Genomic DNA, 25,950 nt, shown 5'->3' with positions numbered 1-25,950 from the left:
CTGTATTGTGGGGATAACAGTAACACTGACTTTGTTTAGGGACTCTAATGGTCTATAGGTGCAGCTCGTCTTACTAACGAGCAGAGGAGGCAAGCCGCCCCCCCCTCCCCATTCCCTGCTGCCCTCCGTTGGAAGCAGGAGGCTGGGCGCGCGGGATTCCTCCTCCCGCGACCAGCAGGGGCGGGGCGAGCTGGCGCGCCGTAGCCAATCAGCGCCCCCGTCCCAGCGGGCCAATGAGCGGGCGCCTTGCACGGGCCCGCGTGTGGGCTGAGGCAAGAGGGAGGCGGCGCCGCCGCTGAGGGGAAGGCGAGGAGGCGCCTCAGGCGGGAAGGGAAGGCGAAGGCTGCGGACGACCAGAACCGCCTCGACCCGGAGGAGCCGCCGCTGCCGGTTCCCGGACGCCCCTCCGCCCTCTCCTCCCCTCCGCCCTGCATGGAGCGGCACCGCGGAGGCGGCGGGCGGGCTGGGCAGCCGCCGCTCGGCCAGGGGAGGAGCCGCTTCAGCAGCAGCCGCGGGGACTGGAGGAGCCCCCCGGCCCGGGCGCTCTGAGGGGAGAGTGCGCGCGCAGCCCCCTCGTCCCCCTCCCCTCCCGCGTCGCCTGGCAACGGTAAGTCTGAGTCATTCCTCCTTTAAAAAAAACACCCGGGAGCTCCGCCCTCTTCCTTTTGCCACGCCCACCACCAGGAGTCGGGGAAATGCAGGGAAACTGACTCGCCCCTCCAACTTAATTGGGGGGGGCTGGAGGGTGTGCCCAGCCCCTTCTGATATTCTCTCCCCCCCCCCGAATGGGTGGGTGGTCTTCTGGTGCAAAGGCATCTCTAGCTTCTTACCCTCCCCCACCACTAAGTTCCCCCACTTGCAACAGTTAAGCTCGTAGGAGAGGTCAGCTCCGCTCTCCGGGTTCAGAAGTGGGTGCTTATATTGTCAAGGCTGTTTGCATAAGCTTGTGTTCCCCCCACCTTGTTTTTTTCCATTTCCATCTTTTGGATTTGGAAATCCCAGATCAGAGGGAGTTTGTTTCCAAGTAGGTTTGCATGCTATTCTAGCACCATATCTCTCCCCCACCCCTTATCGCAAGGCATCTTTCTCAGCAAATCCTACTGCCTTCCCCTTTCCATTTCCATCTGCTGGATTTGGAAATCCCAGATCAGAGGGAGTTTGTTTCCAAGTAGGTTTGCATGCTATTCTAGCACCATTCTCCCCCCCCCCCCCACACATCACGTTCCTCAAACTGAATTGGGGTGTTGGGGGTTAGCTCCTGTGCAGGCATGGGGCGCTTGGAAGGGATTAAGGTAAGAGCGTGTGGGTGGCTCTTATCGCAAGACACCTTTCTTTTCCAATAAATCCCTCTGCCTTCCCGTTTTCATTTCCATCTACTGATTTTGGAAAGGTGTAGTATGGCCCTGGATCAGAGGGAGTTTCCTCCCAAGTGTGTTTGCATACTATTCTAGTACCACTTTTCTGCCCCCCCCAAATCTCCCTAAACTCCTCAAGGGAGGGGAATAGTATCCAGTGGGGGGTGCTTTGAGGGGGTTAATGCAAGAGGGTCTTTCAGTGGGTGGTTCTTATTGCAAGGTGTAATTTTTCTGATTTTTTAAAAAAATGCCTTGTGTCTCGCTCTCCTCAGGAGATAGAGATGGAATGTCTTTTCTCTTCCCCCACCTCCTCAGGTATTGTTACAGTGAAATCCTAAACAGAGTTACTCCAGTCTCTATGTCCACTGATTTCAGTGGGCTTGGACTGGAGTAACTCTGCTTAGGATTTCACAGTTTGTCTGTTTCTGCAGGATTCTGGGCCTACAGTCGGGGATGGGAGGCCCGAGAGCTGAATCCTGCTCTGTAATAGGTGTCTGGGGGAGTGTTCCAACCCTGGTTGACAACTGAGAGGCTGAAAAATGGTGTTGCTTTTGTAGCAACCGATCTTGGCAGCAGAGCATTGGGTGTGAGTGTGGTGGGAATTGGGGCTTTGACCTCTGCGTGGCTGTCCAGCAAAGCTAGTTGTTGAGCCGGAGTTGAGAGCTGAATCTGTACTCTTTAAAAACATGTTTTGTAATGTTAAGTGCGTCTGGCGGGGAGGGCTGTGGTTATCGAAGGCTTGTGCTGCAGTGGAATTGTATGGTCTTGGTGGTGCTGCTGGACTCTTTTTGATTCTGCTACTACAGACTAACACGGCTGACTCCTCTGTATCTCCGATGGTGTGTGTAGTTTCTTTTAATTGATATTATGGTGCACTGAGTTTGTGATATTAAGCTCATTTTAAGCATAATTCTGGGTCAAGGGCAACAATTTCTCTTCCATCACTATCCAGATTACCCTCTTCAGTTACTCTTCCTCTTGTCGTCCGGTTGCTTAAATATGTATTTAAAGGCTGGTTTTAATGGAGGGGTGTACCTTTATTGCAGGCGTGTTTTTCTCCCTCTCTTCTGCTATACTATTTCTCTGTCGCAATAAACATTGGGGTTTGTATATTGGTAAAAGGGTTTCTCACTTTGAACGAGGTTAGTATGTTATGCATTGAAAAAGAGGCACCCATCTGCAGGCATTTGCTATTTCTTTCCCCCAGACCTCTTTGTGAAGCCATTCTGTTTCACTGTAGACCTTGCCGTCTCCAAAGCAGCATGGGTGTTAAAGCCATCTGACGTTACGAAGTGTCTTTAAATGCCCATTTTGTGTTCCTCAGTTTCTGAAGTGTGCGGGCCTGGTTTCTGAGCCACCGACCACGGAGCACGTGGTGTCCAGCAGCTTTATAGAGACTGTCCAATGTGCATGCTCTGTGATAGCGCAGACATCCCTGCTGCTGAATAGATTGCTGGGCAGCCCATTCCCTTCCAAAGTTTCTTGGAGCGCTTCTCAGAGGCCCAGGTTTTGAACTGAATAGATAGTTTCCTTAGTCAGATGTGTCATTTCTGTCCATATTGCCCCATGTAAAAGATCACACCTTCGGACAGTGTGTTAACAAAGCCTTTGATTTCTCTAAATAAGATTCTGCAGGAGGGAGATCTTGGCTACCCTTGGATGTGGGACTTGGAATATATATTATGACAACAGGTGTTTGGTGGGAAAAGGTTTTTTCTACACAACAGCTCTATAGAATCCTCCTGCCGTTCTCGAGAGAAAATCTTCCTTAAAGATTTTCCAAGAAACTAGAGGTGGTGGTTGTTATCATTAGCAAATGGCAGCTATGCTTTGTAACATTATCTGGCTACCTGTCTGAATAGATATGTCCTCTTAAAGTAAAGCTAGCTTTGTCTGTGATGGCTGCCTGATGCCTTGTATTAGATAACCATCTAATTTAGACACATTCCTCCTTTTCTCTCCTATTGTCATCTTTGAACACTTTTTTGTGCCTCTCGCCGTTTTTGTTTACAAGTTTAGGAATAGTTTCAGGTGGGTAGCCATGTTGGTCTGTAGTAGAAGAGCACAGTAACGCCTTAAAGACCGGCTAGATTTCCATGGTATGAGCTTTTGAGACTCAAAGCTCTTATCTGACAAAGAGCTTTGACTCTTGAAAACTCATATCCTGGAAATCTCGTTGGGTCTTTAAGGCGCTACTGGACCTGAAGTTTGGGAATGTGCATCTTTTTTTTCACTGAGCATGGAATAATTGAGTTAAGAAACAGACTTGTCAAGACATAAAAGCCACGAGGTTTATAGCTTATGTTCTCTGGTGGGGGTCCAAAATGCTGGTGGTTCGAAGCTGAATTTGGATGTGTGACAAACTTCTTTCACTTCTGGTATGTTCAGTCGAGCCGTGGGTGCCTACTGTGCTGGGTGAGAGGGGACTCCAGCAGGTGGAACCTGGTGTGTCTGAAAGAAAAGGCTTTTTGTTCGTGTGTGTGTGTGTGGTGAGTAGGTTTGGCCTTACTATGAAGTAGTTATCTGCCACCAAAGTAAAACTGCCTTTGGATCAGAGCATGTTCTCCTGACATATAGGAAACTGCCGGGGAGAATGAAGGTAAGGGAGGGCACTTAAATTGCAGGTCTCTGTTGTATATTAATTGTTAGTGTGCAGGCAGAAGGAATATTGTGGTATGAAGGTCAGAGAGGCAGTTGCTAGTCTGGTTAGTGAAAAAGGCCCAATTATCTCTTAATCCAGCATTCAGGTTATTTGCAGGCTTGCAATTTGCCTAGTAACCAGCGGTGAGTAAGAAATTCCTTCGAAGGACCAGCCAGGAATCTTCTGTGAATCGGATGAAAGTTGGTGTTATTTTTCTTACAGTCCTGCCAACGTGCTGCAGAGGATTATTTAGGGGTGTGTGGCCAGGTGGCTAGATACTGTTTGTGAGCATTCTTGCAGGGCTGGGTTATTGCCCCTGACAACCTGATCCATGCAGCACACAGTGATGTTATAAAGGAGGGGAAATTCCTCTGGGTTACTGATGTCTGAAATAGGAGAGCCAGACCTCTTCCATTCTGGAAAGAGAGTTCGGCGGTGTGGAGAATATGTGCTTGCTGATCTTTGCTTTGTCAGATGTTCATATTTGTAACAATGTGCCCTCGGTTTTGCTCTTGGAGATTTAGATAGGTGCTCTTTTGAGTGTGTACTTGCCCTAAGAGCTCAGCAGGAGTAAGGGGCAAGGATGGGCAGTACCCTAGGCAGTTGCCCCAGCACTGGCACAACCCCATGGAGAAATGAACGCCGAAGGAAGTGGCCGCCGAGAGGGAGCAGACACAGTTATTGGAACTACCTTTTCCACACAGGGATGTTTCCAGTTAAAGGGCAGAAAGATGTTTGCCTCCCTGGCCTCATCTGAAATTAATTCCTCAAAGGCAGTATTTATGGTATGAGCTCAGGGGTAGATTAGGAAAGGGCTCTCTTTGCTTGTCTTCCTTCTTTGCAGAGCAGCTATCGGGAGTCAGGGCGCATTTCACAGCAGAATGAAATCCAGCCTGGTCTCTCCAGAGCTGATGTTCCGGAAAAGATCTGGGCCCCCTAGAGACGCATTGCTGACCGAGGGCAGTGACATATTGTTTTCTGACTTGGAACATAAAAGTTCGTAAAAGTTTGGTTCTTGCTAGAATTACCCTTGTTCTCACTGCATTTAGTAGATCAGAGTAGATCAACTCTTGTTAGGTTCCAGGGTGCACAAACAGTCGTGTTGTCTTATAGTGAAACTTTTCGTTTCCAGTTAAGTGAGACTGTAACACAAATCCATCATACCGTGGAGCTGTGGGGGTATAGCTCTTTGCTTACTTAGATGCCGAGAAGGGTGTGGCGGCTGTGTGCTTTGTCATCCCAGTCCAGAGGCTGTCAGCTTTGAGCAAGTACGAGGATTATGTGTGGCTCAGTGCTCTTCTCCCATAATTTTATGGCTGTTGAAACTTTAACTGAAGCCTGGCTAGGGATGGATTTATAGTAGGTTTACACATAAGCCCACCAGAAGTAGTAGCATGCAACTATCCTGATGGATTAGGAACACAGTCCTGTGGGGCTGAAAGGGGAAACCATCCAGCTTCTCCAGTTTGACAGTTTTCGTGCCCAAAAAGGTCTCCATGGGCGATAGAGTGAATGGCTTTTGGCATCCAGTTGAGGCAGTAAATGTGGAAGTTCTCTGTTTTCCGTGGACTTTGTTTCCATTGGACATTTTCTGGAGCCCACATTGGGCCTCCCGGAACCAGCCCTTCACATGCAAGTCTAACTTTCCATCCACTAGTCGGGATGACGAGCTTCCTGTCTGGCTAGAATGGAAGATGGAAAGCAGGAAGTGCCGTGGTAACCGAGGCTAAGTAATAAGTAAAAAGATGTGTTTCTTTTTTCTGTGCTGTAGATGAAATTTGTTCTATTCAGTGTTGCACAGAGGGTGTCATAGTAAAGTTTCATGCAACATGCACCTGAAAGTAAGGCTTGCAAAACTTTTCTTCTTAAAGTTCTGTCTCCCCGTTGGAGGCTTTCACGCCTTTTGGTCACCCCAAAGTCAAGATCTCATCTGGTCTGTTTGCTTTCCTTCTGTGTCTTGTCTCTGCTTGCAAGGCCTTGTGTGAATTTTTCCTTGCTGGTTTTATTGTGTGTATTGAAACTCTTATTTGCCTAAAGCTCTAGCGATAGGGTGGCTTAGGCATTGGAAGTTTTTTTCGAGTTACGTGCCGGTTTCTCCAGCCTAGCCTGATCCTTTGTGAAGAGAGAGCATTTGACCCTGAGAAAGCTTGGTGGACCCAGTCCTGCTCCATCGCTTTTGCTTTTTTCTCTGGTACGCCTGGGGGTGGTGGTGGTGGTGTTAATTCTACAGCAATGGCATTACCTTTATTTCTGAAGAGCATCTGTTTTGTGGCCTTATAATACTACTGTCGAGGGATAAGTGACCGCTCAATGTCCTTTTAAAATTGTCTTGCTCTCACCCAAATATGAAACAATAATTTTACGGTAGGGCGTGTCTCATGGTTATTTATTGTTAAGGCACAGTACTTAGCCCACTGGGAAGTTCTGCCTTCTGGTTCTACTAATAATCTTATCGTTTAAATTGAAATCGTCGGAGTGCGAGATAGTTCCCTAGTCAGCAGCTCGTTTTATTTGATTGGTTACAGCGAGAGGGGAAAGGATCATATTTTTTGGGAAATGCTTGAAATTAAAACCATGTAAGGTGATGGGCTGGGGCCTTACTTCTGTTCCCTGGCATGTGCTGCTGTCTTATCCTGTCTTTGGAGTTCTCCGTCTCTCCTCTTGCCTCTGAACTGGCAGCCGCTGATGGCAGGGAGTGAAATCTGGCACTCAGCCTCCCAGTTCTTACTGCACTGGTTGAAACATGCAGAGCAATATCTAGGTTAAATTTTTTTTTAAGGGCCTGTTTTGAGTGGTAATGGCTACAAGAAATAAAACTGTGATAACGTGACCTGGAGATAAATACGGATGCCGGAATGACTGTATTTCAAATTCTGAAAGCTCCGCTGACTTCTTGAGTTTTGAGGAAGTGAGGAAGCCTGCGCTGGAGAACGCAGATGGCCCTGGTGAGAAATGTATATAATGTTTAAAATCATACGAAATTATAGAGTAGCTGAGCTGGGCCAGACCAATGGCAATTACAGTGCAGTCCTAAGAAAAGTTACTCCAGTCTAAGCCCATTGATTTCACTGGGATTAGACGGGAGTAACTATGTTTAGGATTGCACTCTTGGTCCAGCGTCCTCTTTTGCACAGTGGCCGATGAGATGCCAGCATGGTGTAGTAGTTAGAGTGTTGGACTAGGATCTAAGAGATCTGGGTTTGAATCTCTACTCAACCATAAAGTTCACTGGGTGATCTATAGTCAGCCTAACCCACGTTCACTTTCATTTGTATCTGACAAAGGGAGCTTTGGCTGAAGAAAATTATACCCTGGAAAATGTTGTTTTGTCTTTGGGGTGTATGTTTCCAACTTTGGCCATGTTACTACAAGGGAATAACAGCATCTCACATATGATGGTGGTACAACCAAACAAGTAAGTCCACAAATTATCATACCACCAAAAATAGAACAGTTCTAGCTTACCTGGTCACTTACACTTATCTACGCTAGTTATTTGTGGCACATTGGAGATGGTTGGGGGAGAATAACAGTGCATTCCTAAAGAGAATATATCTTTGAAGCCAATTCTTAGCCCTGACCTGAATGGGCCAGGTAGCCCCATCTTATCCAATCCCAGAAGCTAAACAGGGTCAGGTCTGGTCATTACTTGGATGGGAGACCATTGAGAGGACCAGGGTCGCCACGCAGGGGCAGGCAATGACAAAACCCCTCTGTTAGATTCTTGTCTTGAAAACCCTGCAGGGTTGCCATTAAGTTGGCTGCCTCTTGACGGCATGACAGCAACAAGAAACCCCATTTGCCTGTCTCACTATCCAGAGCAGAGCAGACGAGAGGCTACTTACAAGCCTGTGTTAACAAATATGAACTTGTTCGCACCACATCCAAAATAGTCAGATGACACCGCTTATTGGACTGGTTCCACCAGACGTTACCACCAATCTCTGTAATTTTGAAGGCAGCTGAAACGAGTCCTCATGCTTCGGCTGTCCCAGTGAACTATAAAGCGTACAATGACAGAGGAGGCCTTGTTTATAGCAGTTAAGCTTCATGAATCCAGAGGAGTTAGCCGTGTTAGTCTGTAGTAGCAAAATCAAAAAGAGTCCAGTAGCACCTTTAAGACTAACCAATTTTATTGTAGCATAAGCTTTCGAGAATCAAGTTCTCTTCGTCAGATGCCTGATCCAAACTGGGCAGATACAGAAGAGGAGGGGAGAAGAGAGAGAGGAAAGAAGGGGACATATATCACAAGGGGACAGAATGCAATTAGCGTGGAGGCAATCAAAACATTCCTTTGCAAGCTTCATGAAGAAAGCCGCAACTTTGCTTGTGGAAATGTCACATGGAATAAGAGTGGAAGTTCTTCCTCTTGTTCTGTTGCAGTGGGTGGGGTGGGGGAGGACTTTAAATCCCAGGAAGGACCCTGTTATGTCCTGATGCAAGAAGTGTAACCCAAACTAATAACTGAAACTGATAGGGTATGACAGATGAGTATATGGATAACAATCTTCTTACAGTATAAGGAAACAACGAGAAAGGTAATGGTGGTGGAGGTTTGGGGATGTAGTTGATTACAGGTGTGACAAGACCAGGTTGCATTTTTTTTTAAATTATTATGGCTTCATTTTCCTCATTGCTCTTTTTGGCAAAATCTGAACGAGTGCCATTTTAAATCTCAGCTTTTGCCCCCCTCCTACGTTCAAACCTCTCCTTTGAGTATAATCTTCTACTTCCGTCTTCCGATTCTTCACTCCTGTTTTCACTCATAAACGGTCAAACTTTTGGGGAAGAAGGAATGCTCCAATCTCCAAATAAATCTGATATTTTGCTGCCCATGCGCTACCCTCTTCTAACAGCGCAGGCTTCTCTGCAACTTGGAAGTTGCATAGAAAGGGGAAAGTAGTTCAGATGTAATGGACTTATTTTCGGTGTTCTGGGGTGTCATCCAGGGATGGAAAAAGTGACAGGAAGGAAGGGAGTGATTCTTTTTCTTTCTCATTCTAAATATAGAATGACATTAAAACCTGGGAACAGCAGATATTGATGTGAAAGGAATCCTGGCCCATTTTAATGTCTTCTGCTCTCCATCGATTTTCCATCCTTTTTTTTTTTCTTTCTTCTTTTGGTTTGTGTGCTACGGAGGTGCTGATTTGTTGTTGAAGGTCTGGCCCCGCCGTGGGCCTCCGAAGCTGGATGCAGTTCTCCAGTGCTTAAACTTGGGTATGTTAGATTAGAAATTAAACTCCCCTCTCCCTACTGCTTTGGGAAAGTTTGGCTGAGAATGTACCGGATGCTGTGAAAATGCTTGTGGGTTTTCTTTTCTGTTTTTTTTTTGTCTGGGGATTTCTAGAAGAGAGGGAGGAATAATGGACTGGGCTGGGAGGGGACAGTGCGGATGGATCGCTGGAACCTGCCATGCTTAGTGCTGCAAAACAGTCTAACAGATGGCGGGGACAGGGTTTTTTTGCTTGTATAGAGAGAAGCTTCAGGTCGGTCTTTCTGGAGCGGAGACGGCTGGAATTTGTAAGCAAAAAGTAAGTTACGAAGCATGGAGAACAGCCACCATTCCGGTTGCTGGGGAAAGATGCAGTGGTTTAAGGACTAAATGGGCGCACATCTCCACAGTTTCTTAAGACTGCCGTTAACATCTGTCTTCCAGTTGATGTTGCAGTTGGCAAAACCCAGTCGTGTTTGGCCAGGATCAGAGCAGGGATTGGACTGTCTGCCTGTGGAATTCACGCAGTCTCTGCACGTTGAGTGATTTCTTTTATTTAAGTATAACAGCCCAGGCACTAAAATGGCTTTTTCCTTAATACTGGGAATACTTATTTTTAGTTGTTCTGTGACAGTTACTAAACTTGTGCTTGGTAAAAAAAATTCTGTTCAGAGTTTGCAAATATTGATCAGGCCAGAGTTTGGGAAACAAGTTTACTTCTTCATTGGTACTGTTATCTTGGAAGCTGCTCTTTTGCACAAACGGGCGTTACTTCAGGTCCTATTTATGTAAATAAGCATGGTGTACGGATAGGATTCGAATGGGTTGGGTTTGTTGGTTGTTTAGGAGTTCCAAATTTCATGGTCGGCCCCGTAGAATCCAAAATGGTCTCTGAATTGTGTGGTTTTATTTGTTAGCAAGACTTGTGTGTTAATGTTTAAATGCAAAGCATAAACACACAATTGACTTTTATAAACAAAATTGTGGTTTCTGGATTAGCATTGTGTGTTGTAGTGGTTAAAGTGTTGGACGAAGAATCCCCACTCTGCCACTGAAGCTTATCGGATGACCTTGGGCCAGTCGCACTCTCAGCCTAACCTACCTCACAGGGTTCTTGTGAGGATAAAATGGAGGAAGGGAGACTGATGTCAGCCACTTTGGGGTCCCCCTTAGGGAGAAAGGCAGGGTATAAATGAAGTCAATATGTAGAATAGTGACAAAGGGTACAGACCTGAAGTGTTGAAGATGACGATTGTGTGTTGCTACTGAACCATAGGCCAGGATTCAAATGCTATTGTTATTAATATGTTATTACTAGCTTGATACCCGTGCTTTGCTACGGTATTTAACTACTATAAATCCAATTATACTACTTATGGGTATGTAACATTTTGGGGTTGGGAGGTATGTTTTACCTCAGGACACATTCAATGACTCCCAATAGCAACTCCATACTGTTTAGAATGTGGGGGGTGAGGACCAATCAGGCTGCATATGCAAATGACCTCTGTGTTCCAACTGTCGGGGGGATGAGGTGTGGAATGTTGTGAGTCCTAATCAGCCTGCATATGCAAATGACCTTGAAAGGCTGGCCCAATCAGGTAAGAGTGACCAAGCTGGCAGTGGGAGGCGGTGCAGGCAGGCAGCAGCCTGCCAGCCACACAGGGAAGCTGTATCCCTATGGAAAAACACATTTTACCCCTTTTTACCCCCTTAGGGAGCGAATTTCTTAAAATCCCTTCTCAGTGAGCCTCTACATCACAAAAGGAACGTCCTCCCCAAATTTCACGTTTCTAGGTACAGGGGTTTGGGCTGGGCGTTGATGAGTCAGTCAGGATGCTTGCCTTTATATATATATATATATATATATATATATATATATATATATATATATATATATATATATATATATATATATATATATATATATATATATATATATATATATATATATAACTGTATATATATACAAACTTAACATTTGCTGTTGTGTTGTTCCTGTTTGCTTCAAGTGCTATAAAGCCACATGTGTATTTTAAAAGAGTGGAAAAATTAGACTTGATCCCAAGGATATGAGATCCTGGTTTCTACTTGCAAAGTGAAAAAGATGGGAGGTAGGGAAATGGTGAAGGAAAGGAGCAACAATGGACACCAGAAAGATCAAGGGCTTTCTCTACACCTGTGTTATTCCCACCCTTGAGAAAGGATGGCTGGATTTGGCTGCAGGCAGCTTTAGAAGGCAACCTCGCTCTCCCCTTTGTTTAAGTACAGAGTGGAAGCACATCCAGGTGCGGCCTCCTTTCCACTAACCTGATGCTGAATGATTGTGAACGGCTTGCATCTGACGGGTATAAGGTCATCCCTTTTCCTTGGTTTATAGAGTTATTGCTCCAGGCTGGTGGACAATATGGGGAGCAAAAACTTAACTCCCAAATGTGGGAACATTTTTCTGAATGGGAGAGTCTTCTGAGCTACATGGCACTTGGTACGTAGGGCAATCATCCAGTATTGTGCTGTTTTTTAATTATAGTTGAGATTCACACTGATGTTTAATCTTGAGTATATTTAATAACCGGATCATGATGCCACGTTGATCCAAGGTGCTGTTTCTTTGGTACTGCGGAGCTGCTTTTATAGTGCAGTGGTAAAATCCATCTTTTTAAAACTCTGGATTAATCTGCAAAAACTTCCATCTTTTTCCTTTGTACATGCTAATCATATGTATTAGATATGTGTCTCTGCGAACCAATATGTGGTGTTGCTCGCGAACCAATATGTGGTGTTGCAGATAATAATATTTGATTTATATATCACCCTTCACGGCAACTTAACACTCAGAGCGGTTTACAAAGGTGTTATTATTATCCCCACAACAATAATCACCCTGTGGGGGTGCCAAGCAGCAGGTCTCAGAGAAGCCGGTGCCGCAAATGGTGAGACCGCAGCGAGTTTTGTTTTTCATCCCTATCACCTTAGTAAACCCAAAGAAGGGGACTCATATCAGGGTCTGGGCCTTAATAGACTCGGGGTGTAGCAGAGACTTAATAGCGCCTGCCTTAGTAACAGGCTTGGGACTCGACCTGGTGAAGTTACCAGAGTCGGTTTGAGCAGATGGATGGAACCCCTATGAAGGGGACCCCTCCCAGTTATGAGGCGGAGTTAACCCCCGTGGGGATGGGGAGTCACTGGGAGGAAAGAGCCTTTCTAGTAAGCCCTAGCGTGAAGTTCTCTGTGGTGTTGGGGATCTGCTGGCTCCATGATCATCACCCCTACATCCGGTGGAAGATTGTGCCCAATGTGTTTTCCAGCAGAGGAGTCTCAGAAACACATGTGGATGGAAAGCTTTTAAAAGTATTCTGTCCTCTAGCTCTTCCTTCTCTCGCCGCTGCCTGGCAGAGCGCCAGCAGTTTGTTTCATAGGTGTACGCGCAGAGGTTTGAACACACATGAAGTTGCCTTTTACTGAATCCAGACCCTTGGCCCATCAAGGTCAGTGTTGTCTGCTGAGACTGGCAGGGGCTCTCTGAGTACTCAGGTAGAAGTCTTTCACGTTACCTTCTACCTGATCCTCTTAACAGGAGATGCTGGGGATTGAATCTTGAATTGATGCTCTGCAGCTAAGCCACAGCTCCTTATCATTGTTGTTTTTTTTTTAAATTTATAGTCTGCCTTTCTCACCTAGATCCAGGGTGATTATGTATTGCAAGTGAAAACAATATAATCAGTAGCTAGGCAATCACAAACATGCAATATGATCTATAAAACATTCAATGAAAACGGATACAATAAGATATGATAGCTGCAAATTTGAAAACTAGCAGAAAGCTGAACACTTAGATGAAAGAATTATGGCGTAAGAAATTAATGTGACCAGGGGTCATTTTGTAGAAAAAGAGCTGGAGGAACTCATTAGCATAACTCATTAGTACAACTCATTAGCATATGCCACACCTCTTGCCATCACTTATCCTGGCTGTTTTGGACCCAATCCTGGCCATTCAGGGCCGAAATTGGGCCCAGAATGGCAAAAAGGGGCTGAAAATGGCCGAAAAGGGGCCCCAAATGGTCAGAATCGGGTTGTTGCTGAGTGGGAGAGTGATCCACCACCCGCCAGAGGCCCGATCCTGGCCGTTTTGGGACCAGTCCTGACTATTTTAGGCCTGATCCTGGACATTTTGGGCCAAATCCAGGCCAAAACAGGCCCAAAATGGCCAAAAATCAGGTGGGCAGGGCCACCTAACATGTGACCTCTTTGGAGAACTACCGGAACTGCGTTCCTGTGTGTTCCCCCTCAAAATGAGCCCTGAATGTGACATCTTTAGCAAAGTTGAATTACCCAGTAGGAGCATATCTACATCAGCAGACAGTACTCAGTAGCCTAGTCTACAGTCCCTGTCTCTTTCGAAGTTATCTCTTAGAATTATTTCTTATGACACAGCCCTATAATCTGAGTAGAAGACCCTCCTAAATATTTCAGTCTTGCATAGTCTGTGGAAAGCTAGGAGAGTGGGAGCTTTCCTGACCTCCTCAGGCAGGTCATTCCACAAGGTGGGGCCATCACAGAAAAAGTGCACGTATAGGCATTTGTTGATTTAGTCCAACTGTAGGGTGGTATCTGCAGTGTGCTTATTGGCTATGTACAGGAATTTTTCAGTTGGGGCAAAAGACCACTTTTGTAGGGAGTGTGTGCGCCTGGGATGGAGTGACCCTTGACTCTCTGAGAAAATTTTTGGACAATTCCCACATGGGGGAATCGTATGCTGGACACGACCAATATAGTGCCGTTAAAAATTCTTTCCTCCCCAATTCCCCATAGCTAAATTAAATTAAAATCCTGGCAACACACAGTATCTATAATAGTACATTTTATAAACCAAAATATCACATTAGTTGCGGGTCTTCCATACGATGGGGCTTGGAAGTAGGTCTGTCCTTCAGTATTCACGGAGGCTCAATTCCTTGAAGTAAATAGTAAGAAATTCAGCCAAAGACAAGTTTAGCTTATCGGGTAAAGAAAGATGCAGTGAAATATTGTGTCAGTTGTGAGAATGGGAGCGGACTGTGGCCTCTAGGCGTAATTGCCACGGTTCCGTCCATTCAAAATCACGAGCACAGCAAGATCAGGTTAGCCCCAGCTGAGTCTTAAATGCCTGTTAACTGCTCATCTCTCTTATTCTGGCGTTGTTAAGCTGGCTTCCTTTCTCTTGCTTGGCTCTGCAAGAAGTAATTTCATATGCAGACAGTACCTGTCAGTGGCATTGCGTGTTTAATTTTAATTGACAAGAATTGCTTATGGCATTGCGTGTTTAATTTTAATTGCCAAGAATTGCTTATGTCTGAAAAGTGGATTAAAATATATATTCCATCCCGTTTAGGTAACTACGCTATGGAATGCCTATGAATGAGCTTTTGCTTGAGTGGAAATCTCGGGGTGCGAGTCTCTGAGACGCAAGAGATCTGCGATTGGGTCTCCCACTATCTTAAAATTTTTGTATCAGAGGAGGAGCCATCAAATTGTATTGGAATCAAAATAAGATTTTTTTAAACAAAAACATTTTGTGGTCTTTTCCAATCTGCATTGTCCCACAAACTATACTGCAGAAAAATGAGTACACATGTTCCCCAGCAGGGTACACAGTAGCAGGCAGGAGTTATTTAGAAGGGGGGGGGATGCCATAGAGAGAAGGGCTAAACCTCCCCTCCCCTAATGCTGTGGCCCTGATCCAGTGTATTTTTTGGTGGGGAGGGGTTGCAGCTACTAAACCTTAAAGATCTCTTTAGGTTGAATCACAGACTCTCTGCAGCTTGTTAAGTTGTACCCTCAATTGGGTGGCTTTTTGGGAGTGGTGTGCGTGTGGGTGTGTATATAGAGAATTTAGAACATGGAGTTCTGGGATAGCCCCTGCCCATTCGAAGTGGTGTCTGCTGAACTTTGTACCACAGCCGTTTAAAATTAACATTATTTCCCAAAAGGAAACCTTTCTTATAACTAGAGTATTGCTTAAACGTGTTGATGCAGTATTATCTATCAAACAGAGGGCAACATCAAATGGTTTCTTCCAGCCCAGTACCTGCTCCTAAATCTTTCTTTGAAGGTCTGAGCAGGTAAATAAGCCAATACAGAGTAGAAGGATCTAGTGAGATCTTGTAGAACCTTATTTCATTTGGTCCCCAATGGAGTTGCATGCTTGCAAAGTGTGTGTCAAAAATGCAGTGTTGCAAGCAGCTATCATGCAGGCTTTGGATTTTGCAAAATACCCTGTGCTTCACCCACAAATGAGGATGAAGAATTGCATGGCACTTATTATGGCAATAGGCCAAAATTTTTGCCATCTGCTTGCTTTTTTTCTTTTTCTTTTTTTAAACATGAAATTTAAATCCTAGAAATAGTGGAGGTAGGAGTGAAGGATTACAGTGCAGAGGTTGGTGGTGTTAAACTTCTCAAAACCAATTTCTTCATGTTAGGTAACAGCTTTCTTTACTTCCAATGCAAGGTAAAGTTCTTAACCCGTTTTAGTAAAATGCCTCTTAACTTTCAATTTACCACCTACAGTTCTCTCCTGCTCTGCGCTTAAGTTGGTTGTCAATCTGTGGGGCATCGGTCCCCCTTCTTGGGGACCAATGGTGGTTTATTGTGCTGAAATTGGGGTGGGTGGGGGGCGGGGGTAGGATCCCTAGAGGGCTGGCGTTTTCCTCCATCCCTCCAGTTGGACTGAATGCCTTCCAGCAGAAAATCACCATTGAATTTGTGGTGATACTTGCTCCTTTGGCTTTGCCTAATTTGGGAAGAGCTGCTGTTCTGTTTTTAGAAGGGATTAGAGATATGGAGAAAAGAACTTCAGATACCGTTGTGAAGTTACTATCCTCGGTGCACAGAGCTGTGTAGAAATTTTTGCAAAGTCACATGTGGAATACATGATGAATACCGGGTTGGGGCCTTCAGAAAGTAGAATGAGTAGGAGATGAAAGGCTCTAGAAGTTTGAGAAATGCTGCCTTAAGCTCTCAGCAGGTACAATCCAAACATATGTTAAGTTCTCCGGTCAAATTAGATTATTATAAATTAACTGGGATTCTTTCCCTATGGAGTCATTACCTGCTGCTTCCTACAATATTGCTAGCAGATTCTAACTAAGAACCTGTCTTGCATTTCTGCTAACCTAAAATACATAAAATACCTAAATGTATTTGATTTCACACCCCTCACCCCTTTAGGGGAGATAATTTATAAATTTTACACTGCTCCGATTATGGCTTGTTGAGGTCAGGAAAGGTTTTTTTTTCAATCCCCAGGGAAGTCAGAATCATGCCAATTAGAGGGAGGATTTTTTTGTGTACGTCATACTTGTGTTTGGAGGACCAATAATATCTGACATAGTGCCTCTTAGATGGCTTTGCTTCCTGACAAGGGTTTGCTATATTTGGATCAGGAAATAATTTTTCTCCTGAATCTGACTGAATATGACTCCAAAGGCTGGTTTGCCTTTCTTCTGTAATATGTAATTTGTTTGGACTACTTTTTTTGTGTGTGTGGCAAGCATGGTTGATGGGGTCTCGAGGGACTATAATCTGGATTCTTTATGCTTGGGGTTAATATGCGGAGCAAGGGTGTGTTTTAGAAGCAACAAATCGGATGAGATAGATATCTGACTTTTTCTAGCACTTTGTCTCATTTTATATTTTTCCCTAGAAAGTGTGTTTCTACATCTTTTTTTTTCCCTTCAGGAGCAGGTAGATGGTGTTCGGCAGAGCCAGACAGGTGGGCCTTGTGAGAACAATGCGCCCTGGCTGCATGTAGTTGGAAAGTGAACCATTGAACAGTTTTCTCTCCATGCCCAAAAGGCATCGAAATGTGTATCCTGTCTAAAATAGTGAGAAGCAAGGCGAGGGGACCTGCAAGGACTTGTGGCAAGGGTGGGGACTCGTATTCCTCTCCCTCACTATTTCCCTTTCCCCAAACCCTCTATACCCTTTCCCTTTTTCCTGCTTCCTTCTCGCCTTCCCCCTCACCAACCTACCTTTATCTGTTTCCCCCTTTCTTTAGCGTTCCCTCCTTCCCTCTCCCTGGAAAAAGTCCAGCCAAGTTATGTGGTATCAGCCAGGGTGAGCCCAGTTACTCAGTGGGGAAGCTTTTTTGGTGGGGGAAGTGACCTCACTTTCCTTGTATTCCTCCTCCTCACACTATTTCCTCTTCCCCTCCTCCTGGCAGTTCCCATAGCCTCGCCTTTCCCTGCTATCTCCTCTTCTTCCCACACACCCACCAACCTCCCTTTATCTGCCCCCTCCTTCAGATATATATTTATTAATTAATTCATTTATAGCCTGCTTTTCTCCACAGTGGGGATGCAAAGTAGCTTACATCATACTCCTTTCCTCCATTTTATTTGCACAATAACCTTGTGGGGTAGGTTAAGCTGAGCATGTGTCGCTGGCCCAGGTACCCAGTGAGCTTTCATGGCAGAGTAGAGATTTGAACTTGGGTTTCCCAGATTCTAGTCTGAAAGCCAGCAGTACACCACATTGACTTTTCTGAGGTGGCTGCTGTTGAATAGCAGCAAGCAGTCTGTCCTGACCAGGCCTTGAAGGCTTGCAATACTGTTGTGGTTTCCTAGCAACAGGAAATGTATTCATTTCTTAAAGCTACAGGTATTGCATCTGTCTTCCTGCCTGTCTTTTCTCCCTCTCCCCCTCTCTCCCGCTCCCGCTGTCTCTCTCTGCAAATATGGGGTTTTGTAGAAAGATCTTCCTTGTCTATTGTGGGTACAGTCTCTGGATTGTAAGTATCCATGGATATAGCTGTGTTGAACTAGATATATTGATAACATCACCAGGGATCCCTCTCTAGGTCACCCATGCAGCTGACACTGCTACTGAAATGAGCTAGCATTTTTGGATAGTTGAGATACGACTGACCACTTTTGGGTCAGGAGGAGGGAGAGCATCTAGATAATTGTGAGCTGAACAAGTTAATACACATCCAAGGTTCAGGCAAGACTTTTTCTTGTATCAGATCTGCTCCTGGGCATATTCACATTTGGTTTTGGATTTTTTTAGGTGGGGCAGAGGGAACTTTCAAACATGGAGTTCCCCCACCTGCATCCTGAAGTGGCACAGTCCAGAAAAAAAATAGTACTTAACTCACCTGAATGTATAAGTATTCATTGGTATCTATGGACACTTGCTCTGAAATCCAAGAACACTCAATATTCTATATGCATGACTCATATGCATATGTTTATCACATGAACACAAAACAATAAGTGCAGGAATTGGAGAAAATGGGCGTCTTTGGAACACTGCGGTCATTCTGTCTGTAGCATTTAAAATTTCTGCACCGAGGCAACCAAAATCTATGCCAAGCAGACTGAATTATGCAACCTATTTTTTAATACAAACTACGTCAATGAGCTTTTTTCTTTTCCTACTTCTGCCTCTGCTAGTCACGGGGAAGGGTAAGAAGCTATGCAGAATACTGATAAGATACACATGCACAACCAGAGATAATTACAGGGTTTGCCGTCTTAACTTTAGAGATTTCATGAGACTTGAAATTAGGCAGGCGGGGCATCTTTTTGCCCTCTTGAGGGGGCTAGGAGCCTTAAAACTGGCAATATGTTTTTGAACAGAAGCCCGCCCCAATCTCATGCACAGTAAGTGACTGTGTGGGGGTCATGTTTTAAAGAGCAGAGGAGGCGGCATCAGTGTAGAAACTGTCTTGATACTTGTAACCTTCTCAAGCTGCCCACCCCCCAGCCCCCAAGCACTTTTTTTTTTACAAGCCCAACTTCCTGTAACCTGTTTCTTGGGTGCAGGAAAAGTGCTGTTGGGGTGATTTTTCAGGGCGATAAACCACAGGTCTGGGGACGGCTTCAGCAACTTCTGGCAGCATCTTTCCTTTTCAGGTTGACCCCTCTCGCTTCCAGATGGGGAGGCCCATCTTTAAAGACATGGGCTGACCAGTATCCCATGTTGTTGGACCTTGAGATTCTGGGGATGCTGTGTCCAGTGTCCAGTACTGTATTCCATCCTTCATGGAAATGCGTGTAAGGTGGCTTGAGATGCCAGTTGAGTGTGTACACATAACACGGCTTTTTAAGGTTGCTTGGTTTTGAGCAGCAGTTGGAAAGCTTTCTACCTTTTGGAGGTTATCCTCTGCGCACTGATGTGTTTGGCTAAGGAAACCTGGCACATCTGCTGTCAATGTGTGTTGCAAAAAGTTTGGGGTCATATTCTGAGCCATATAATCAGTTCATACTGGATGTTGTACTGTGTGATTGCACTGTTGTTCTCTGAACTTGGAGTATTTTATTTTTATTTATGTCATTTATAGTCTGCCTTTCTCACTGAGACTCAAGGCGGATTACACAGTACGAGTTTAGTATGATCAGTATCAAGTACATTTCTATACAGTACATCAAGTACATTTCCATTCAGTATCAAGGACATTTCCACACAGTGTCAAGGACATTTCCATAAATAATGCCATAGCGTAAATAGATACAAGTTTTAAAAGACATAGCATTAGCAAGAATCCAGTACAAAGTAGAAGAAAATACCGGAACAGAACATAAATAACTTCTAGGATTGACATTGGACAACATAAAGCACAGGTAGTACATAGGAGTACATATTTAAAGCAGCAGATAATATGTAAGGCAACATAGCGGTGAAGTCTACGGTCCCTAACTCATTAGCGAAGCATCTGAGATTCCCTCCCTACAATACAGCCCTCCCATGTGAGTGAAAAGCCTTTTTTGAATAATTCAGTTTTGCATCGTTTGCGGAAATTTATTTATTTATTTTATTAGGTTTATATTCCACCCTCCTCACGCCAGCAGGCTCAGGGCGGAAAGCCAGGAGAGTGGGGTAGAGAGTAGAGCACACCTACGTACTTCTGCGGCTGCAGGAGAAGATGAGTTGAGGTCTTCCAATCTTGCTCTTGTAGCTCAATCCTTGTGTTTATTCCTTTCTTACCCAGTACTCTCTTTGTGCATCAGGGATATCATTTCTCATTCCTGGGTAATTTGTTTTAACTACTGTTGTTCACCCTGTCACATTATTATTCATATAAAATATATTGAAGTGGCAACCATGGATAATCTTCAGTAAGGTTCCTCCTGGCAGCCTAAATAGGACATGGTGAAATTTCATCAGCATTGCAAAAGTGGGTTTGATCCAGTTAAGCTAAGCATTTAAGGCTTATTTATTTCGAGTGGGAAGAGTTAGGCCTATGGTTATATTGCTCCAAGGAAAATGATGGAATCTAGTGTATAACTTTGGCTCCGTTGTGTTGTATGTCCCCTCACATGAGCCAATTCTGATCAGAAAAATAATCCAGGGGTTAATATCTCATTGTCACAGGTTGGTTTCCCCAAAAGCCTTTCCGATACTCAGCAGCAAGTCTGGGATGAACTGTAGATTATGTAGGTCTGATTATTTTAAAGAATGGACCTGCCAGTCAGGTAGAGGAGATAAGCGGTGAGCCAGGCTGGACAATTAACTCTGGGCTTGTCTTTGCAGTTGCCTTAATGGGTTGTGTTGCTGCCTGTTTCATTTCTCCGAGCAGGGCCAAGAGGAGAAAATAATATGATATCTGTGACAACCACCCCCCTTCTTTTTTTTCCAGTGGAGCCCTTCTTTAGATTTATTTTATTGAAATACTAAACTACAGTATAGAACATAGAAAAATGTGATTCCTCCAATGATAGGCATGGTAGACTATTACCTTGGCTGCTTTCCATTCATGTAATGGCTGCATCTTGATAGTGAAGCCATAAGGGTTATTCAGAACCCTTCATCAAGAGGAAAAGGCCAAGCCGGTTCTCTTCATAGCACAGGCAGTAGAATTCCTGGGCATTTGAGACCTGTACCACGGGATGACTGCTTGTGTCTTTGTCCCATGTTTCCTTTTGGACATTGAGTTTATGTTCTTAGGAGGTTCCTGAAATGGCAACATATGGGCTGCTTCCACACACGTTGGATAATCCACTTTCAATACTCTTTAGTGAACATTTGGAACTACTTTTCCATGTGTGGAACAAAAAATCCACTTCCAAAGGATTGCTAAAGTGCATTGAAAGTGCATTATTCAACGTGTGTGGAAATGGCCATGGTCTATAATAGCTATAGGAGCGGAAGGCTTTAATATCTGATGACCTGCATGTTGTGATTTTTTCCCTTAAAAGTTAGATGTTGCTTACTGAAAGGTGTTCTTGATGGAATACTGGAATCACGAGGTAGTGCCTGAGCATTCAGCAGTGGGTGGTAGTCTTTGACTAAAAACAATTGACTGGCATTCTAGCCCTACCTGGCACTGAGGTGCATGGGTGCCATTTGTTCCCAGGGCACAAAAACCCAACAGTTGGAAGAAGATTTGGACCCTTCTGCCGCTTCAAGCTGTGCTGAATTTTCAAAGGAGCCGTTCACCCATCTGTGAGTTATTCCTGCTAATTATTCATTCTGAAACAGTCGAGTTGAGTGTGTAAGAGTAATTGTAGCTCTGACTTTGCTAGGATTTACAAGCTGCCTGTATTGGGTAATTATACAGCATCACAGTCCTCCCTGTTTGAAACCATCCATTTTCATTTCCTCACCCCCCCCCCCCCAACAAACCAATGGGAAGAAGCCAGTCAAAGCAAGGTTGCATTTAAAAGCCATAAATATTCCCTTTCTTACCCCTAAACCCACAATTTGTTCTTGGATTATGGAAAATAGAAGAGAGGAACTCTCTTAGTGTAAAATAAACAGGCTTCACAGAGACAGGGCACAAGGAAGAGAATGAGAATCGTGTTCCTTGGGCAGAGGCCAGGCTAGGCCAGCTGAATGGTTAATGGCTTGGTTGCCTTTCCCAGAATATACTGAAGAATGCAAAACAGGCTGAAGTCATATAACAAACTTGGTGGAGAGTGCCCTCAAGTCATAGCTGACTTATGGCGACCCCTGGCGGGGTTTTCATGGCAAGAGACAAACAGAGGTGGTTTGCTATTCCCTGGCCTTCTTTGGAGGTCTGCCATCCAATTCCTAACCAAGGCCAACCCTGCTTAGTTTCTGAAATCAGGCTTACCTAGGCTATCCAGGTCAAGGTATAGCAAACTTAACCGGGGTTTAAAAGTACACAAACCTAGTTCATTGCCAGACTTCTGCTGTTCCTGTTCTCTTCCCATTACTGGATGGGTGCTAACTCCAATTTACCCACATGTCTTCATTCTGTAATATCCATGAATAGCTAGTCAGTTTTTTACTGTTTCATTTATTGTATTTTACACAAAAAGTGTGTGTGTGCGTATGTGTGTGTGTGTGGGGGGGCTTCATAAGCTCTGCAACAAGTCATGTTTGAACACATTTTTTTTACTTAAGCATGGTTGACTTTGTTTTTGAACACTGCTACAGTTTATCCTGGCCCAGTAAACGTTCTTCAGTATACATTTTAAAGGCATTATGACCATATTGGTGTGGCTCTGATACCTCGTAAAGTGGATTAGATCTTAAAGCAATATTCAGTTGCGTATTTCAGTCCTTTTGTTAAGGCAGTGATTTTTAGCATTCTGAAGATTTTGATTTTAAATTTTTTGAAGATTTCCCCATGCAAGCCCTCATTGGCCCATGCCACATAGAGTCTCTCAACACGAGACATCTGACACGTGAAGAACACATGTCAGGAGATGCAATGTTAGCCAGGAAGGGTAGTTTCAAAAAAGACAGAGCTGGCAGCAGGACAAAGGCACTGACTGGTATTCACTGGAGCTGTGTGAAGGGGCTGTGAAATGCCAGAAGGGAAACTTCAGCCCATGATAACCTCTCCAGGTCCAACCCTGGCTCTGGAAGGAAGCTCCAACCCGTTTCCATTCCTCCCTTCCCTCTAGTTGTGAGCCCACGCAGTTTTAGACTGGAGAGGTAAAACTGACAGAGCCTGGAAGGATGAAAGATGAAATTAACAAACCCTCTGCAAAGTGATCTCTGCCGGCTCTGTCTTTTAAAACTATGCTTCTCAGTTAACATTGTGGCTCCCTACTCTTGTCGAACATGTGCCAAGGTGTCTTGTGTAGAGACACTCTCAGTGGACAACTCCCTTTCCGAGAGTGGGTAGCAAGTCTATTGTATTGTCAGAACAATACACCACATACACATTCATCAGCAAGTTTAAGAAAATGGTTTTATTGTCAGAAGATAAGATCATTTTAGAGGGCCAGAACTCAAAAGAGCCATACTCAAGTTCTAATCAGTCTCACATCTCTTGATTAGAAGGGACTTTTTAATGGAGACAGCACGAAACATCCTTATTGGTTAGTAACTTCCAGTTAGATGCTAGCTGAAAAGGGTTGGGAAGGGGCCTGGAAAAACTTTCGGAGCTGCTCACAGATATGGTGGCGGGGGTGGGGGTGGGGGAACCCAATGCTAACGCACAACCTGAAATCCTGGTATTTAGTTGAAAACCAACGTTGGGTGTTGTTGTCTATGAATTCAGAATGGCAGTTTCACACCAAGTGTGAAAAGCTCATTAGGACTGGATCTCTACGGTTTTGCTCAACCAAGTTGAGTCCCTAGATCTGAGCTACTGCTTCCTAGGATCCAACTATGGTGTTTTCTGGCTGAATTTTCTCTGAGTGATCTGGGAGCTTTAAGTGATTGTGGGCAGAAGTAATTGTATGAGCCCCTGCCCTTCAAAAATGGGGAAACTGCCCCCTCAATGTGTAATGTCCTTGTTTCCCCCCATTTCTAGAAAACTCAGAGGGCTGCATTTTCACTTTACCCAGAGAACTATGAGATGAACTTACCCCTCTTTTTAAAGGACTCCGGGAATACCCTTATGGATCCCGGCGTCTCTGTACCCCAGTTGGAGAAACTTGTTTTAAGAATCTGTTTTCTTTGTTGTAATGCTGACAAAGCCATAGTTTACCTGTTAATTTACCCAATAGCATTGTAATGTTTTTTTATATTTGATGGCGGTTCTTCCCTTGAACGGGGGCTTAATAGGAATGTGGCTAAGTCTGCTTGACATTTTGATGTCTACTGCTGGAATTAACCATGAGGACTTGAATGCCCTGTCCCTTCTGATACTAAGGTTGGGCATGAATTCTGAAAGTATCCTATGTGTGCGTAAACAGAGGCCTGACATAGATTAATTTTATTCTAGACATTTTGGGCTTCTGCAGGGATTCTAGGGACCGGAAACTTTCAGGATATAAGTGTCAGTGCAAGTTTCCTTGGCATAGTAAACTGGCGGTTATTGAGATACATTTCAAGGAAAGACAGAATTTTTATCTTGCCCCTGGCTCTGCTGATGTGAGTTCAGGCATATTCATAATACCGTTACTAATAGAGGATATGACAATTGAGTTACAAATACCTTTCTTTGCATCTGTTTGTCAGTGACATCCACTGCTTATAACAAAGATGGATAAGTTTCTATGGGGGGTGGGGGGAGAAGTCTGAAAAGGACTTTTTTACACTTGCATATGTGTGGTTGTAAAGCATTTCTTCCCTAATTGCTTGCTAGCACTATTGAAGTCCTAGGGGGAGATTTTAGTAGGTGTGGGAAATAGTTTAAGTGCATAGGTACTGCCTTAGTTCCTGCAGTGGGTTTGTTCTACATGTTGAAGGAACTAAAAAAAGGTAAAGGTAGTCCCCTGTGCAAGCCCTGAGTCATTACTGACCCATGGGGGGACGTCGCATCACGACATTTTCTTGGCAGACTTTTTACGGGGTGGTTTGCCATTGCCTTCCCCAGTCATCTACACTTTACCCCCAGGAAACTGGGTACTCATTTTACTGACCTTGGAAGGATAGAAGGCTGAATCAACCTTGAGCCAACTACCTGAACCCAGCTTCTGCCAGAATTGAACTCAGGTTGTGAGCAGAGGTTGAGCTGCAGTACTGCTGCTTACCACTCTGCGCCACGGGGCTCTTGGACACTGTTAATTCTTGACTGGAGTGAGACTGAATTATAAAATGCATCTCTGTAGGGGTTGCATTTAAATGTCATAAGCAAGCCTTGCTTTATTCCTGATAAGAAGTCCATGAGCTTACAGAGGCGGATGGCTTCTTGAACTAGTAAAACTTTGGTTCTCACTGGTGCCTAAAACCCAGGATTCTAAATCAGGATTAAACTGCAAGTTAGAGTCCCAATTTGTAAGCAAGAGAGCAAACTGCAGGGTTTTCTTTCTGTTTTGTTTGATTTGGATGCTGTGATAACATGCAGTTTGTCCTAAAATTATTCATTTTCCTCAGCGTATGCAAGCCCCAGATTCCTTCGGCTACTTCTCATCATGAACAAATTGAGGTTGGCTTGGTGTCTGCATGCATCCCTGTTGTGGAAATGCCTTGGGGCGGTTGTTGTGTTGCAATTAATTCCTGAGCCTATTGGTATTTGTGTGTGTGTCCTGCTCTTGTGATGCATATCTTCTTTTGTGTAAGTGCTGTTGAAAAACCTCCAGGACTCTTTAATTCTTTGTAGTATTGAAACCAGGATAATGGGGCTGTGACAAACTTGTGAAATTATATAGATTTCAAAAGTGGTTCTTGGAATCTAATGGAGAGTTTCATTAGGGAATTCATGCCTGCTGTTGGGCCTTTTAAATGCAAATACCTAGCTCAGCCTATTTGTAGAAACTACCTCCTAGGTAACCAGTGTAGATAATTGCTGATATTTCTGGATCTCCATTGCTAATTATATTTCTAGCTCTGGGCAACATATTTATAACATTTAGCATGTATGTAGCACTTTCAGATGTTCAGAGTGCTTC

The 25,950-nt window shown here is 44.4% G+C and overlaps 1 protein-coding gene across 3 annotated transcripts in view; it reads left to right on the top strand.

The window, feature by feature from the left end:
* The first annotated feature begins 306 nt into the window (after positions 1-306).
* Positions 307-25,950, top strand: part of PTPRA (protein tyrosine phosphatase receptor type A) — a 199,335-nt gene continuing 173,691 nt past the window's right edge. For all 3 annotated transcript variants that reach the window (XM_054990372.1, XM_054990369.1, XM_054990371.1), the window contains exon 1: positions 307-607. The gene's annotated coding sequence lies outside the window, so the exon portion shown is untranslated. The remainder of the gene's footprint in view (positions 608-25,950) is intronic.

This window comes from Eublepharis macularius, chromosome 10 (genome assembly GCF_028583425.1).
Source record: "Eublepharis macularius isolate TG4126 chromosome 10, MPM_Emac_v1.0, whole genome shotgun sequence".
Classification (NCBI taxonomy): Eukaryota; Metazoa; Chordata; class Lepidosauria; order Squamata; family Eublepharidae; genus Eublepharis; species Eublepharis macularius.
Note: the sequence above shows the minus strand (reverse complement) of the source record. Positions and strands in the feature narration are given on the sequence as shown.